Source organism: Etheostoma cragini, chromosome 10 (genome assembly GCF_013103735.1).
Source record: "Etheostoma cragini isolate CJK2018 chromosome 10, CSU_Ecrag_1.0, whole genome shotgun sequence".
NCBI classification, from domain to species: Eukaryota; Metazoa; Chordata; class Actinopteri; order Perciformes; family Percidae; genus Etheostoma; species Etheostoma cragini.
Genome location: NC_048416.1, coordinates 5624572 through 5638438, shown reverse-complemented (window position 1 = coordinate 5638438; position 13867 = coordinate 5624572). Strand labels below are relative to the sequence as shown.

Below are 13867 nucleotides of genomic sequence, written 5' to 3'. Positions count from 1 at the left end.
CTAGTGTATCAAAATAAGTCCCCAGCTGTCTAAAACTATTATTACAGCAAAACCAAGAGAGACAAGGTAAAGAGAGCTATTGATTTGAATACTGTATTTTTTCTAAAATTACTTTTGAAAAGTTGGAGATGGTTCTTAAATCATGATTAGACATGTACCACTCATATATAGAACAATGGTACAATTAACATCAGCAGCCATTCCTTCGGAATGGAGAGAGTACCAGTAAAACAACAGCTCCTATAGAAAGTATTTGCCTTATGGGTTGTTATTAGCCTAATAGCTTTTTTGTTGTTGTAATTTTTCAAATCATATAATGTTTTTAAGATGAAATCAGCCCAAACTGTTTAGTTTCCCAGTTTAACTCAAAGGGAGTATTTGATGGCTTGTAATTGGACTGTTCTTATAGAGTACTTTTTGACTACTCAAAGCATTTTTACATAGTATAGGAATTGAAGGCACCCACTGTACCACTGAGCCAGTTTTTTACTTTCTTTGCATGAAATAAATAAATGGATGGTATGTGATGATGTGGGGCTATTTTTATTCCAAAGGCCAAGGAAACTTTATCAAGCAGCATTCCTGCTGACGGTAGAAATGCTGCTTTGTTCCAATAATGTAGACTCACTGTAAAAGTTCCATAAGACAGCATAAAATAAACACAAAATACAAGTATGAACCTGAAATACTATATAATAGTTCCCCTCAAAATGTATAGCAAATAGCAAAAATACACTGCTTTTATGTCGTACTGTTACTCACTAAGTATCTCTGCAATAACATGTCCGAACTGGCCCTCTCTTATTGTCAAAGCCATTGACTTAATTGATCAGAGTTACTAACTGCCACCATAATATAGATATTGATATTACTCTCAGTTCGGGAAGCATGCAGTAATGTTGATGATCACTTTGCTGACCAGGGGTGGAGCCAGATGTTGTAAACATTCGGTTCTCAGCACAAACTTTGGGGAGTTTTTTTTTTTCATTTACAGCAGCAGTTTTGAAGCTATGTAATGATACAATGCTTTGAAATGTGTAATTTATTTGTGAAAACATTTAGTTGCCGAGAAAAAAATGCCTTAAGTGAACATGTCTGTAAAGTGGAGACTCGTGTGTACCCGTAGAACCCATTTTCATCTAGATGCCGTGCCAGTTTTCCCGTTGCCAATGTTTTGCTTAACATCATTTAGTTTCATATAAGATGCTAATAAGGACATCACCAACACAAAGGTTTACTGCTCACTGCCATTTGAGAGGTACTGGAGGCAGAGAATATACACTTTGGCACAGTGCAGGAACCTTAGTGGAGCAGGGGAAGAACGAGAACAAGGTAATCTCAAGAATTGACTCTAATTCTTATTCTCTTATTAATGGTAGATTGTCATCAAGACTTTAGAAGCAGAATTAGCTGTTAGGAGCCTAAGGAAATAGTACCTTTGGGAAATAAATTGACACTTCATGAAGGGAATCTTGCATTTTGAATAAGCCATGTACCAGCTGTTTAATGTGCTGAAATTTTAAGCACCTGTACAGGCCTCACAGTGTGGTCATAGTGGCAGTTGTTTGCCATCTGATTTGATGAGATTAATTGTTGATGCAGCACTACAGTGTCTGATTATTTAAATGCTGCTTTGAAGGCTTTTCCATTCTGTTTTTGCACTTTTCAGATGGGACTCATGATTACTCATTATCTCACACTGATGAGGCTTTTTTCTGAAATCAAAAGTTGGATTTGCATACATTAAAAGTACTAGCAAAAACACCACATGTTGCAAATGACCAAATTGATTGAATAGTTGCATACATTTTATGAAACGGAGCAAATGACGGAATATGTCAGAACACACACACAAGCAGAGAGAGCAGCAAAATGTGCATTGCTCAGCGGTTGCTGCTGCCTTTGGCCTGCAGAGAAGGTTGAAATTCAATCAGTCACACTCTGGCAGAAACCTCAAGAGAGAGAGTGTGTGTGTGTGTGTGTGTGTGTGTGTGTGTGTGTGTGTGTGTGTGCGCGCCCGTGCGCGCCCGTGCATGTTTTTTAAAATGTGATTGTCTGCATTGTATGTGCTTGTGTACGTGGGATGCATGTGCTTTTTAATGTGATGGGTGATTAGCTGATTGTTTTGCATTTTATTTACTTACTACTTCCAGGATTGTTCAGGTGCCGCATTCCACAATTTAGCACACGGCAGATGCAGTGCGGGACAGGAAGTGGAGCACAGAAACAAAATAAAACATTAATTTTCCAAATACAAAAGTTGCTTGCTCACGGCGGATCATACTTCTCTGCACTACACCTTGAAAACACAGCTCAGAGTTGTTTCCTCTCTACTCCTCTGGATGGAAACAAACTGGTGTTGGTTTTTTGGTTGTATTCTACTTGAATTTACGAGATCTCATAGGTCCTTGAGACTTCAGCTGTCAGTCATGGCCGCGGCCGTTCCACAACAAATCCGGACCTGGTGGATATTGACGGATGGCGGAGCAAGGAGCCGTCACACAGCGGAGACATCTGCAGGCGTTGGAAATCAGGTGTTAGATCTCTGCAGGGTAAATCCAGACAGAGAGCTAGATTATCTGAATTGGAGTTTTCTGCACGACAAAAACAACATTCCCAAGGCTATTTTGCTGAGGCACCGTTTCTCCGTGCGACGCTTAATGCCGGCCAACACAGTTGTGATTGGTTTAAAGAAATGACAATAACCCAGAGCACGTTTATCTCCCATCCTGGAATGCTGCTGAAAGATTTAACTGTTACTGAATTTCCCCTCTGGGGATCAATAAATGTTTTTCTTAGTCTTACCACAGAGAAGAAAATGATCATATCTGAAGCACTACTTACCTCAATTACATGGTGTCTGAGCATGTCAGATCACTGCAATGTTTTTGTCTATAAACAAAAATCTAAGAATAATTTCTTAATGGCAGTTTGCATGTCAACAGCACACTTGCGTACTCTTGACATCTTGCATGACAACAATTCATCCAAACCGTTTCATCCATTTTCACCCTTGTGTAAAATGCACCAGTTTCAGTTGTGATAGACATCGTGGTGGATGTTAGGCAATTATCCTTTCACATAGGATATACTGTACTATCATTGATTCTGATTAGTTACGGTAATGTTGCTTTTTGGTAACCAACTGTCAAATTTTGACTACTAGAGCGTTTCACCCACAAATGGATAATTGACAAACTAATGAGAATGACCACCATAAATACGCATCAGCAGTTTGGTGAGTTGAAGCCAGATCCCTTAGCAGATAAAGACCATGACAAGTGATTACAATAAGACCTTATTACTTATACCCTATATTATTGATCTAAGTGCACGACGAGAAGCGCCTGGTGCAGGTGCGTTTAGGGCGTGTCTGAATCCACATTTCCTAGTTTGACGGTGGAAAAAAGGTGCCTTGCACCAGGCGCAAGGGTTGTATTTAGTGTTTCATTAAATCGTAGGTGTGTTTTGGGCATAACATTGGGCATAACATGCAATAACCCAATCAGATCAGATCAGTCATCTCCCATTCCCTTTAACAGCCAGACGCATTTGTACCTTGGTGCATTGCTATCATGATGGATAATCTGCTGGGCAGAAAGGAGAAAATAACCAGTTTTTAAAATTTTTTTATTTAACCTTTATTTAACCAGGAAAGTCCCGTTGAGGTTAAAAACCTCTTTTTCTGATCCGCTCTTGCGTGAAGTGACGTGAAAGTGCGCGAGCAGATCATGTAATAATACTATTTCATATTGTTATAATTGTATTTTTTTTTATCTTTTGCATGTTTGTGTGCTGCTGCCCTCCCCTATTTGTGTGTTTAACAAGCATAGTGTGCGCACTGTGCACAAGCCTAAGTGCATTTTACTAATGCGCTGTCAATATAACAATGAAGTGCTTTGTTATTGACCAAGTTGACCGGGACCACTTTAGACCAGGTTGTTGTTGGTCAGTGGCGCGATCATTTTCCACTGCCTCAAGATAGCAATACGCCAAGAATGCACCTGAACACACCTCCCTGTAAGACCATTACGTCCATGGGCGCAGGTGCGTTTGCTCTTTAAACGGCGTGGACGCCGGACAGGAAATTGACCTAAACTAGCCGGGTGAGAGGTACGGCCCCTTAAGTTGACATTATTTTGTCTGAATACTATTCCCAAGCTCAAGAATGAACTTCATGGCCAAATGGATATTTATAAGGAATCTTATAAAAATGTGTGTGAAAAGAATCTGTATTAACATGAAAAATTTACAAAGTGTACATAATGTTAACGTATATGTCATTGTCAAAAAATCCTGTGGTGAAGTCATGGTGAAGTCACTGGCTGCCTAGAACGCAGGAAATTATTATGCTTGGCCCTTCTGCCAAGCTGCTGTTTTATGTCAGTCTGAGCGGTCAAATGGCTTTTTTTCCCTCTTGGCAGCTCAGGTGAGTTTTGTGCGTGTGTGTGTGTGTCTGTCTGTGTGACTGCATGTGCCTCTTTGTGTACAGTGTGCGCATTCATGTGTGTATGTTTCCAGGGAGTTCTACCTCTGTCTGTCGGCTGTCAGAGTGAGTTTCTGTCTTCTATACAAGCAAAGGTTACCTCTCCCAGGAACAGCCCACTGCCAAACTGGCCTTTACACACACACACACACACACACACACACACGCACACACACACACATAAACACACACACACACACACACACACACACACACACACACACACACACACACACACATGCAGCCTTGAGACATAATACACACCAATCCACCCATCCACACATACTGTATACACCCTCACAGGTGTATTCAAGAAGCTTTGTCTATCAGATGTAAAAAGAAAACTGAACTGAAATTATGAGTTACATATGTCAAATTCATTTCTGTTTGTATTTGATAATTTACCTCACCTATTACATGTCTTCTTTTTCTCTTTCTTACCATCCATGCCTATTATCTTTGTTTTTTTCTTTCTGATCAGTATGTAACCTCCTCTTCTTTCTCTTTCTTTTCTTCTCAACATTTGCTTTTTTTCTCCATATTGTAATGAAGCTTTGGTTTTTAGCCTTCACTTCATCACCATGACAACTAAAGTAGTAAGGGGAAGTGGGGGTGGGCCAGGCCCTCTATCTAGCTGGCCTGGCCTTGGGAAGACAAATAGCTCCCCTGCCCTTTGCTTCAATGCTCTGTGCTCTTCGGGGCATGTTAGCTAATTGGCTAACACCATTACCGTTTTCTACAGTCACTTTGCTAGTAATTTCAGAACCTTTAAGTCATTTTGAGTCAGAAACTCAAAACGATCATCACTTGTAACACAGGCTGTCCAATGTTCAAAACATCGCACTGTGCATTCATATCTTAAAGACATTTTGCACTTGCACAGTCATTGGTTCAAGAAAACAAATTTATAATGAAATACCATTGAAACGTTACTTTAGATCACCCACACACAAGCTACCCGTAGTTTCACTGTGTCATTGTTTGGATCCAAGCATTTGAAACAAGTGTTGTGCTTTTTGATCATTGGTTGGGAGTTTTGTGTCTAGAGTTTTGAAAAACTGACGTCAAGGTTCGGAAATTAGTTCTAAAGTTAAAAAACTGTAAGACTGCTAATTAAAATTAGCCTTTTTAGGTAGACAATATCTACACACAAAACACACACAACACACACACACACGCACAGCATGTGTTGACATGTTTGCATGATAGCCTGCACACGTTGAATTGAACACGTCTTAGTCTTGCACCACAGCGCATGTGGTCTCGCGTCACTGTCTATCGATTCTTTATCCCAGCAATCTACATCCATTTAGCCTTAGACTAAGCATATGTTAGCATGTATATTTCCCACCCCCTTACACACACACACACACACACACACACACAACACACACACATTGTCCTGTACATGGCATATGTACCTGCCAATAATGAGCTACACAATTATTGCTGGAAACAAGTCAACCATGTCACCTCTGTTATTATGCCTTGGTCATCAATATGGACTTAGGCAAAGGAAAGACTGTGTGTGTGTGTGCGTGTGTGCATGTGTACAAGCAAAACAGAGAAGAAGAAAGAGGCAAAGAGAAAGGGAGAGACGGTGGTGATGCAATTGATCTGCAACATAATTGAATGGCTTTCTCGGATGTAACAGTAAGACTGAACGTCCAAAGCACTGCTAGCGGCCCCTTACAGACTTCAGTGTTTTCCACAGCCAACACACATGTTGGACAGAGCAAAAAACATACTGATATTAGTTGTTTTTTGAAGCCTTAACCCTTGTAGTAACACTGGCGCTGGTGGAATAGTTACATTAACCAAAAGGGTTTATCAACAAGGGAGCATTAATCTGATCAGCAAATTTAATGGGAGTATAATAGAGCAAAGTGTGTAAAGTTGATGGCAAGCTTGAGCAATTTCTTTTTATTCAAAAGACTTTGTAATGGTGATACTGTCACCAAAACTATGAAAGTGAATGTGAAACCCCAAGCTTTTCAATGGAAAGCATCTGGGACGGATGTCCTTATTTATGCTTTTTCTTTGTGTTGGCATCCTCAGTCGATTTATGAGGACTATAGTTAACTGGTCCTCAGATCTCTGCAGGGTAAATCCAGACAGATAGCTAGATTATCTGTCCAATCTGAGTTCTCTCTTCTCACAACTAAAAAATGTTTACGTTACACCAAAACAAGTTCCTTCCCGACGCTATTTTGCAGCGGCACCGCGGCTCCGTCCAACGCTCAGCGCCACCTGTGACGACTATGACTGATTAAAAGATATGCTTATAAACCAGAGCATGTTTTTCTCCCATCCCGGAATGCTGTATGGACCAGCAATGCAAAACTATTTTCAAGCTAACTTGGTCTTACACCATGTCATTTACCAACATCTACAAGTGTTTGTACATGTTCCCAATGGCGACACTCAAAGTAGGGATGTCATCACAGATTATTTTCTAACCCTCCCTAAACCCTCCAAGGTCAAGCAAAAAGCAACTCAAGGGAGCAGGTCATCAAATAACTGATCAAGTGTCCCAATTTGTTTCAATCTCTATGATTACATTTTTACTTGTTCTGGCAATTGTAATTCTATTGTTGGTTAACACACTTTTCCTTCCATTCCATCCTACTCCAGTCAAGAGTGATTTTAATAAGATGTCTTGTTATCTGTATTGTTTCCATTAAATTTACTTTGGCAAATGATCAGTTTTCCTTTTCACGTGGAAAAAAGTGATTTGAATTATATTGAATTTAATTAAAGTTAAAGAAAGATCGAGTACAGAACATCTTATCAGTGTGAGAAAAGGAAAAAAATTAGATAAGAAATTAAAAAGATTTCCTCAAGGGTTGTGATCCAATTGGAGAAAAAGAAGGACTTTCCTCATCTTTCTCAACAATGCTCTTTTCCCCCAGGGCAGTCCTTTTTCACTTAGCGATTAGACTATTGTGTCCTTCAATACTGTGTGGCGCAGAGAGAAATAGACAATGTCTCCCTCGTTCACAATGATTCTCTTCCTTTGTTCAACCCAGGACCATTTGGGGAAGAAATATGTCTGTTTTCAGCATGTAATCAATACAAACTAGTTTGACTGAAAATTGCCTATACTTAGGATATAGTGAACTGTTGAGAAAGGAAGAGGAATAGACACATAAAAAGAACGCAACAGAAAGAGTGACGTCCACAGCTTACAACTAATACATACATAAACAGACACACACACACACACACACACACACACACACACACACACACACACACACACACACACACAGACACAAGACCGGGGAGCCAATTTTTGTTGCTTTTTTACGTTTTTTTAGGTTTTTAAGTTTTTTACACTTTTCCCGACATTTTTGTCATATTTGATTTTACATACATATTTTTAATAAAATCAAAGCATGTCAATAAACTAAACATGTATGGCCCTTATTGTAATTGTCTTTTTCCAATGTGGCCATTAGAGAATTTGGGTTCGACACCCCTGGTTTAGAGGTATGAGTCTTGCTTTGCATTAGGGAGGTGCCGGGTTTGAAAAAACATTGTAAAAAAAAAAAAGGGTGTAAAAAGTCAAGAAACCTACCTGTCTGCAGGGCTCCTCTGTGGGGGGGACTTCTGGAGCAGGCACGCTCTCGAGTCAGCTCCATTGTCATTTAAAACCATAAATACATTAGAAATACATATAATTTAGAAATGACATAAAATACAATTTGAAATACTGCACAGACAACAGTAAACATTTATAATGAGAGAAGTGGACAGGTTTAAAGAAAAAGGCTCAAGGAATCGCAATTCAGTGTGATTTCAACCCTGTGTTGAACAAAGAGCGGCTTTTGGGGGGGTCAGAAAATAAAGAAAATGGTTAAGCTGCATTTGGCCAGCACTACTTTGTTGTGGCTTTAACAGCATCAAGCCTCTTACCAATTGCTCATTACAAAGGCAGTATATGAAAAACCATGTATCTGTGACTTTAAAAGCTTCACTTCTATTCTGCAGATTTTCTTTGCACTTTAAAATTCAGGCAGAATATTGACTCCATCACATTATTCATGAGCCTCTAAGCAAGACACATAAAAACCTAGATAGAAAAGCCTATACAGTATGCAGAAATTTATAATGGCGATTCATTTTGTTTAGAGGGCAAATTCCTTTTTTTTTCTCCACCTATGCCACTCTCTCTTTCCCTCATTACCCCCGTGCTTCCTATCTGCATGAAGATTGCATATCAATAGCTCACAGAGGCAGCGTAGTAGCTTCCTATGAGGCCCACAGCACATTCAGGTAGCCTGCAGAAAGTCGTTTTAATGTGAGAATGACAGATATTTACAGGGAGAAAGAGTGAGAGGAGACAGTGAGAAGGTAAAAGAGAAAAGAGAAAGATTCATGGAGAGAGGGAAAAAGAATAAGGACATAAAATATGTACTCAGATGAAGAGATAGAGTGACTGAAAACAAGATGGGAGTGACTGTCCTCCCCCTCTCGCCTATAAGCAGCAAACATGTCACCTTGTTATGACTTGCAGACAGGTATAGTGCTCGTCACAGGCCGATCAGTTCTGAACAGGCTGAAACATAGTGGAGAGAGGAATTTTGTCTCCAATGAAAAGATAAATAACTGAAGTCGCAAACCAATCCTATTTGTAACATTAAAAATAAGCTCTACGTCTTGTTATAAATTAGTTCTGTCAGTTAACGCCGTTTACACAAAGCCATTTTAACGGGGTCAATTTTTTTATTGCACGATTGACGTTCTTTTTGGCCTAGCAAACTTTGTAGTTTCTTTCACATGCTGTAGTATCATATAGAAAGTAGTAGAAAAACTACAACACCCACCAAAGCTAGCTAGACTAGAAACAAAACAAAACAACAGGCCCGCTACACACACTTGTTTGGGCTAGTGAGCCGGCCAAATAGTAGTAACGTTATGTTGTAAATGGATGGTGAATGCGAGACGCCAAAATGGACGCCAATAAGATTCTGAATGGAGAACTTTTTAAAAGTTGCCAAGTGTTTCATTGACAAGACCAAAGTGATCTGTGTGGTCAGTCGTTCTGAACTGAGCTATCATCGCAGCACGTCCAGTCTGAAATACCATCTGATGGCCAAGCACACAGCTGATGCCAACCCCCACTCAAACTGTTTTTTTCACCCTTTTATTGGTGGACAGTGTTACATTGTGTGAGAGATTATTTGCTCTAAGTGAGAAAGTGAAATTAAACACCACAGTAGGCTATATGCCAATTTTGTTTTCAAGAATAGATAAAAATGTGTGGTTAATTGTGAGTTAACAATTACATTAATGTGATTAATCGTGATTAAATATTGTTTGACAGAACTATTATAGACACTTATGCTTATACATATTACATTTAATTAGATTTAAAGGACTCAAAGTATAAAACCAGTTGGTAACTGGGTTATGATTAGCATATTTTAATAAGTGTTTAAAGGAGGTGGCTAAGGCGGTTGATCTGCTTTTTTATTAGCAGAATATAGTCAATTGTCTTCTTTGGGCTAACAAAAACTAATACAGTCATCTACGTTTAGAAAATCCAGTTCAAAACACCAAATTCAGATAAGCCTGCTAAATTCAGATCTGCAGATTCATTTGTTCAGCTCAGATTGTTTACTGCTATTTAAATGAACAAATCCTCAAGTTCACTAAAGTATTTTCACTTTGACACATAGACTACCCATATCTTGACAGTATGGTATCACAGAGACCGAGCTCTGAAACTCTAATCTTATATTTTACACAGGTTTGGGCTTAAAGGTTCAGTATTGACCTGGGGAATGTATATTGATTAGCTGTTATGTCAAATGCTTCAGTTGTTATCACATTAACTAAACACAGTCACATGACATGTTTTACAATCCATCTGGAAAAATCACCAGTTAGCGGACCTTGTAATACATATTACATACGTCCTGTAGAGTGCTCCAGGGATGACATATTTTGGTAGGCCAACCCAGAAATGCAGAGATTGTGTTTCTTGGACAAAATAATAGAGTTGATTGGCTCCTGTTGCTCACACTGACTGGGAGCCAATCACCAGCATGAGCTGTGCGCTGTTGGCATGACAAATATTCCTGAATTGCCAAAAACAAATTTTAAAAAGGCAAGTGTTGGCTCTGCATGTGCAAGACAGCATAGGCAAGAAGAGCATATAAGTGGCCTTAGAATGAAATATACATAAAATACAAACAAACGGCAACATCCTGCTAGTGCATTGCCAACTCATGCAGAACAAACAAACTTTAGAACATTAACTTAGAGGTTAATTTACTGGATCAACATGACAAAAGTCAACTGGGCGATACAGACTTGTCAAACAGCAGCAATGACAGGGAAAGACTGATCAAAAACTGAAGTAAACAAAAAGACTGTTTCATCCCATTGACCCTTGTAGTGACACTTGAACTTTTATGTAAGGGCTGTCTCATGTTTTGCAGTTTCAGATCACACATTTTCTAGTCTCGCGTTGCCAAACCTATCTCTACAGCGTTATGTACAGCACTGGAGTATGGTCTGGCTGAAAAACGTATCTATTCTTGGATAAAAGAACAAATCATGACCGTCCTGGGCGGCGTTAAGCATCAGATACAGAACCGGACCTCTTGCACATCGCGAAATACTGTAGATAGTGGGGAGGGATGTCAGGCTTTATCCCAGCAATGTACATTTGTTGAGCAAGACTGCACATTCTCAAACGCAACAATCTAAGAAATCTATTTTTTGCCAAGAGATTGAATGGTAAACAGTAAGTAAATCTGATATTGCTGATGTAAAATTGCTCTGGTTTAGATGCTGCATTACTTCCTGTGAATCCCTTTTGCATAGGGAGGTACTTTGAATCCAGTGGACAGGGATCCAGGAACAGGGTCTGATTGCATGGGTGTGTTTATGACTTTAAAGTACAGCAGCCATTTATCAAGTTGCATCCTAGTCTACTGGATTGCTCCGGTGCTGCCAGAAATTCCGCCGAATGTCCCTCATTTCGTTAACTCCCATTACCTTCCACTTTCTTGGTGTTGGCATTCTAAACTGCTAAACTGGATTTCAGAGGACTATGGTTAACTGCTCCTCAGATCTCTGCAGGGTAAATCTAGACAGATACTGTAGCTAGACTATCTGTTCAATCTGAGTTGACTAAAACTACTTTTGAACGTAAACGTTCCACCAACACGAGTAACGTCCCAAGGCTATTTAGCAGCGGCACCGTTGCTCCATAGGGTGCTTAGTGCCGCCTAAGACTATTGTGATTGGTTTAAAGAAATGCCAATAAACCAGATCATGTTTTTCTCCCATCCAGGAATGCTAAGTGGACTAGCCAGACCTGGGCAAAACGACAAGTAGTGTATTATATGAGGACAACAGGGTCTATAAGAGAAGCATACATTTGTGCGTTTCTGACAGTATTTCTTTTTAACTAATACTTAGATGTCTGCTAACTTCCAGGCTATTACAATATTCAAATTCCAGAAAGTGGAATACATGCCTTTCAGTTACTGTAAAAACTGATCTATTAAATACAGAATACAAAGACAACAACTACACTGTCTTCGTTGTGTAAACACAATTTTGATCAAAAAAGTATTTTTCTTTAACAACAGCATGACATGATCCATTACTTTTTGTCATCTTTCAAAAACTTGTCATTTTCAAGAGAGACAGAACACTTGGGAGGAAAAAGTATGAAGTAGAATACATTAAGTGGAAGAGTAATGCTCACCTGTAACAAAGAAAAAACATTGGGAGGATTGTTTGTTTAAATACAATCGCTCTTCCTTTGTCGTGTCTGTTTAAAATAGATCCACATGAAGGAGAAAGACGGAGGTCTAGATGGAAAATGTGAAGAAAAAGAGAGAGAGATTAGGGGGGACGTCAAGAAAAAAGAACATGAAGGAAAAGGGTAAGAAAATTGATGTGAGGCAAACAATGTAAGAAAAGGGAATTACAGAATGAAGATACAAAGTGTAGGAATGAGTGATAAAGAGAAAAGAGGAATAGACAGAGAATGGAGGTGAGTAAATCCACTTCTTCTTGGATATGACAACGCTCTACACCCCAATAACATTTCAAGGTAATCACAGGGGAGAAGGACGTGACAGATGGAAGCAGAGGTACGGAGACAGAGCGAGAGAGAGTTTGAAGTTTTTTTTTGCTTTTTTATATGTGCACATGAACAGCTCCACTGGCTCCCAGTCCAGTTCCGTATCCAATTCAAAGTCCTCCTGTTCGCATTCAAGGCCATCCACAACCTCGTCCCCCCATATTTGTCTGATCTCCTCCAGCGTCCCCCTCCCTCCCGCTCCCTCAGATCCTCTTTCTCCATAAACCTCTCAGTCCCCTCTGCCCGTCTCACCACCATGGGGAGCAGGGCATTCATGAATAATGAATTCCCCATCTCTGGAATTCATTACCTCCCCAACTTAGAAACAACGATTCAACCCCCCCCCCCCCATTTCAAATCCCAACTCATAACATCTGTTTAAAACTGCCTATTCCACTTTAATGGACTGTATATTGCTCTTCCTTTTCTGTTGTAAATTATTCTTTTGCTATTTTTAAAATGTCCTATATATGTATACCCTTTACTGTGTCCTTGAGTGCCGAGAAAGGCGCCATTAAATAAATGTTATTATTAAGTGTAACAGAGAGTCACTCATGTGATCTGTCCAGAAAAAAATGTTAGAGCTGGAGTGCCATTGTTTTCTGTTTCACTACTCATGTGATACTGGCATATAATTTGCTTTTTGTTTTTCAGCTGTAATAGTACATCAGAGGTTAAACCTCTGAGAAAAAAAGACGCACCGACGATGTCTGACAACACTCCTACACTAAAAGCACCATTACAAAATTTTAATTGAACAATTGTTTACTATTCTTTTCATACATTATATAACGCTACTACTGTGGATCAAAGGCTCACTTTATTCACTACACAAAGCTGACTTTGATATGAAACACATGTTGATCAGGTTATATGCAAATACCCTAAAAAGTAGAATTCAAGAAGATATCTAAAAATGCCCTTAGACCTCAGAGGGTCAAGAGAGAAATTTTGTTGTGGGCTGAGACTGACAAACGTTACAAGTTATAATTGTAATTGCAATAAAAGAGCATCAAAAACCTTGTTAAAAAAATGGTGTGTTGGAACAGGAACAGGCTTTATAAAAAAAGAGGAACGATAGTACAAAAGCATCAAGGTTTTGAAATGCGGACAGCTAAATACTGGTGTTTGCCATGGAAAAAAGCTTAAGTGTGTATTTAGGGCTGAAAACATTCTGAAATCCAAAGTATTTTGTTGAACAGATGGGATATTCTCCAGACTTTTCTCTTTGTTTTTGGCAAACAACAATGCCCACTTATGCTGCTAGTGCA

General features: G+C 39.3%; 1 long non-coding RNA gene across 1 annotated transcript in view; it reads right to left on the bottom strand.

The window, feature by feature from the left end:
* Positions 1–13544, bottom strand: part of LOC117951414 — a 21301-nt gene extending 7757 nt beyond the window's left edge. The window contains exons 1-2 of the long non-coding RNA XR_004658179.1: positions 13439–13544; positions 7266–7272 (exon numbers count right to left, since the gene is read on the bottom strand). This is a non-coding gene — a long non-coding RNA (uncharacterized LOC117951414). The remainder of the gene's footprint in view (positions 1–7265; positions 7273–13438) is intronic.
* Between the last annotated feature and the right edge of the window lie 323 nt (positions 13545–13867).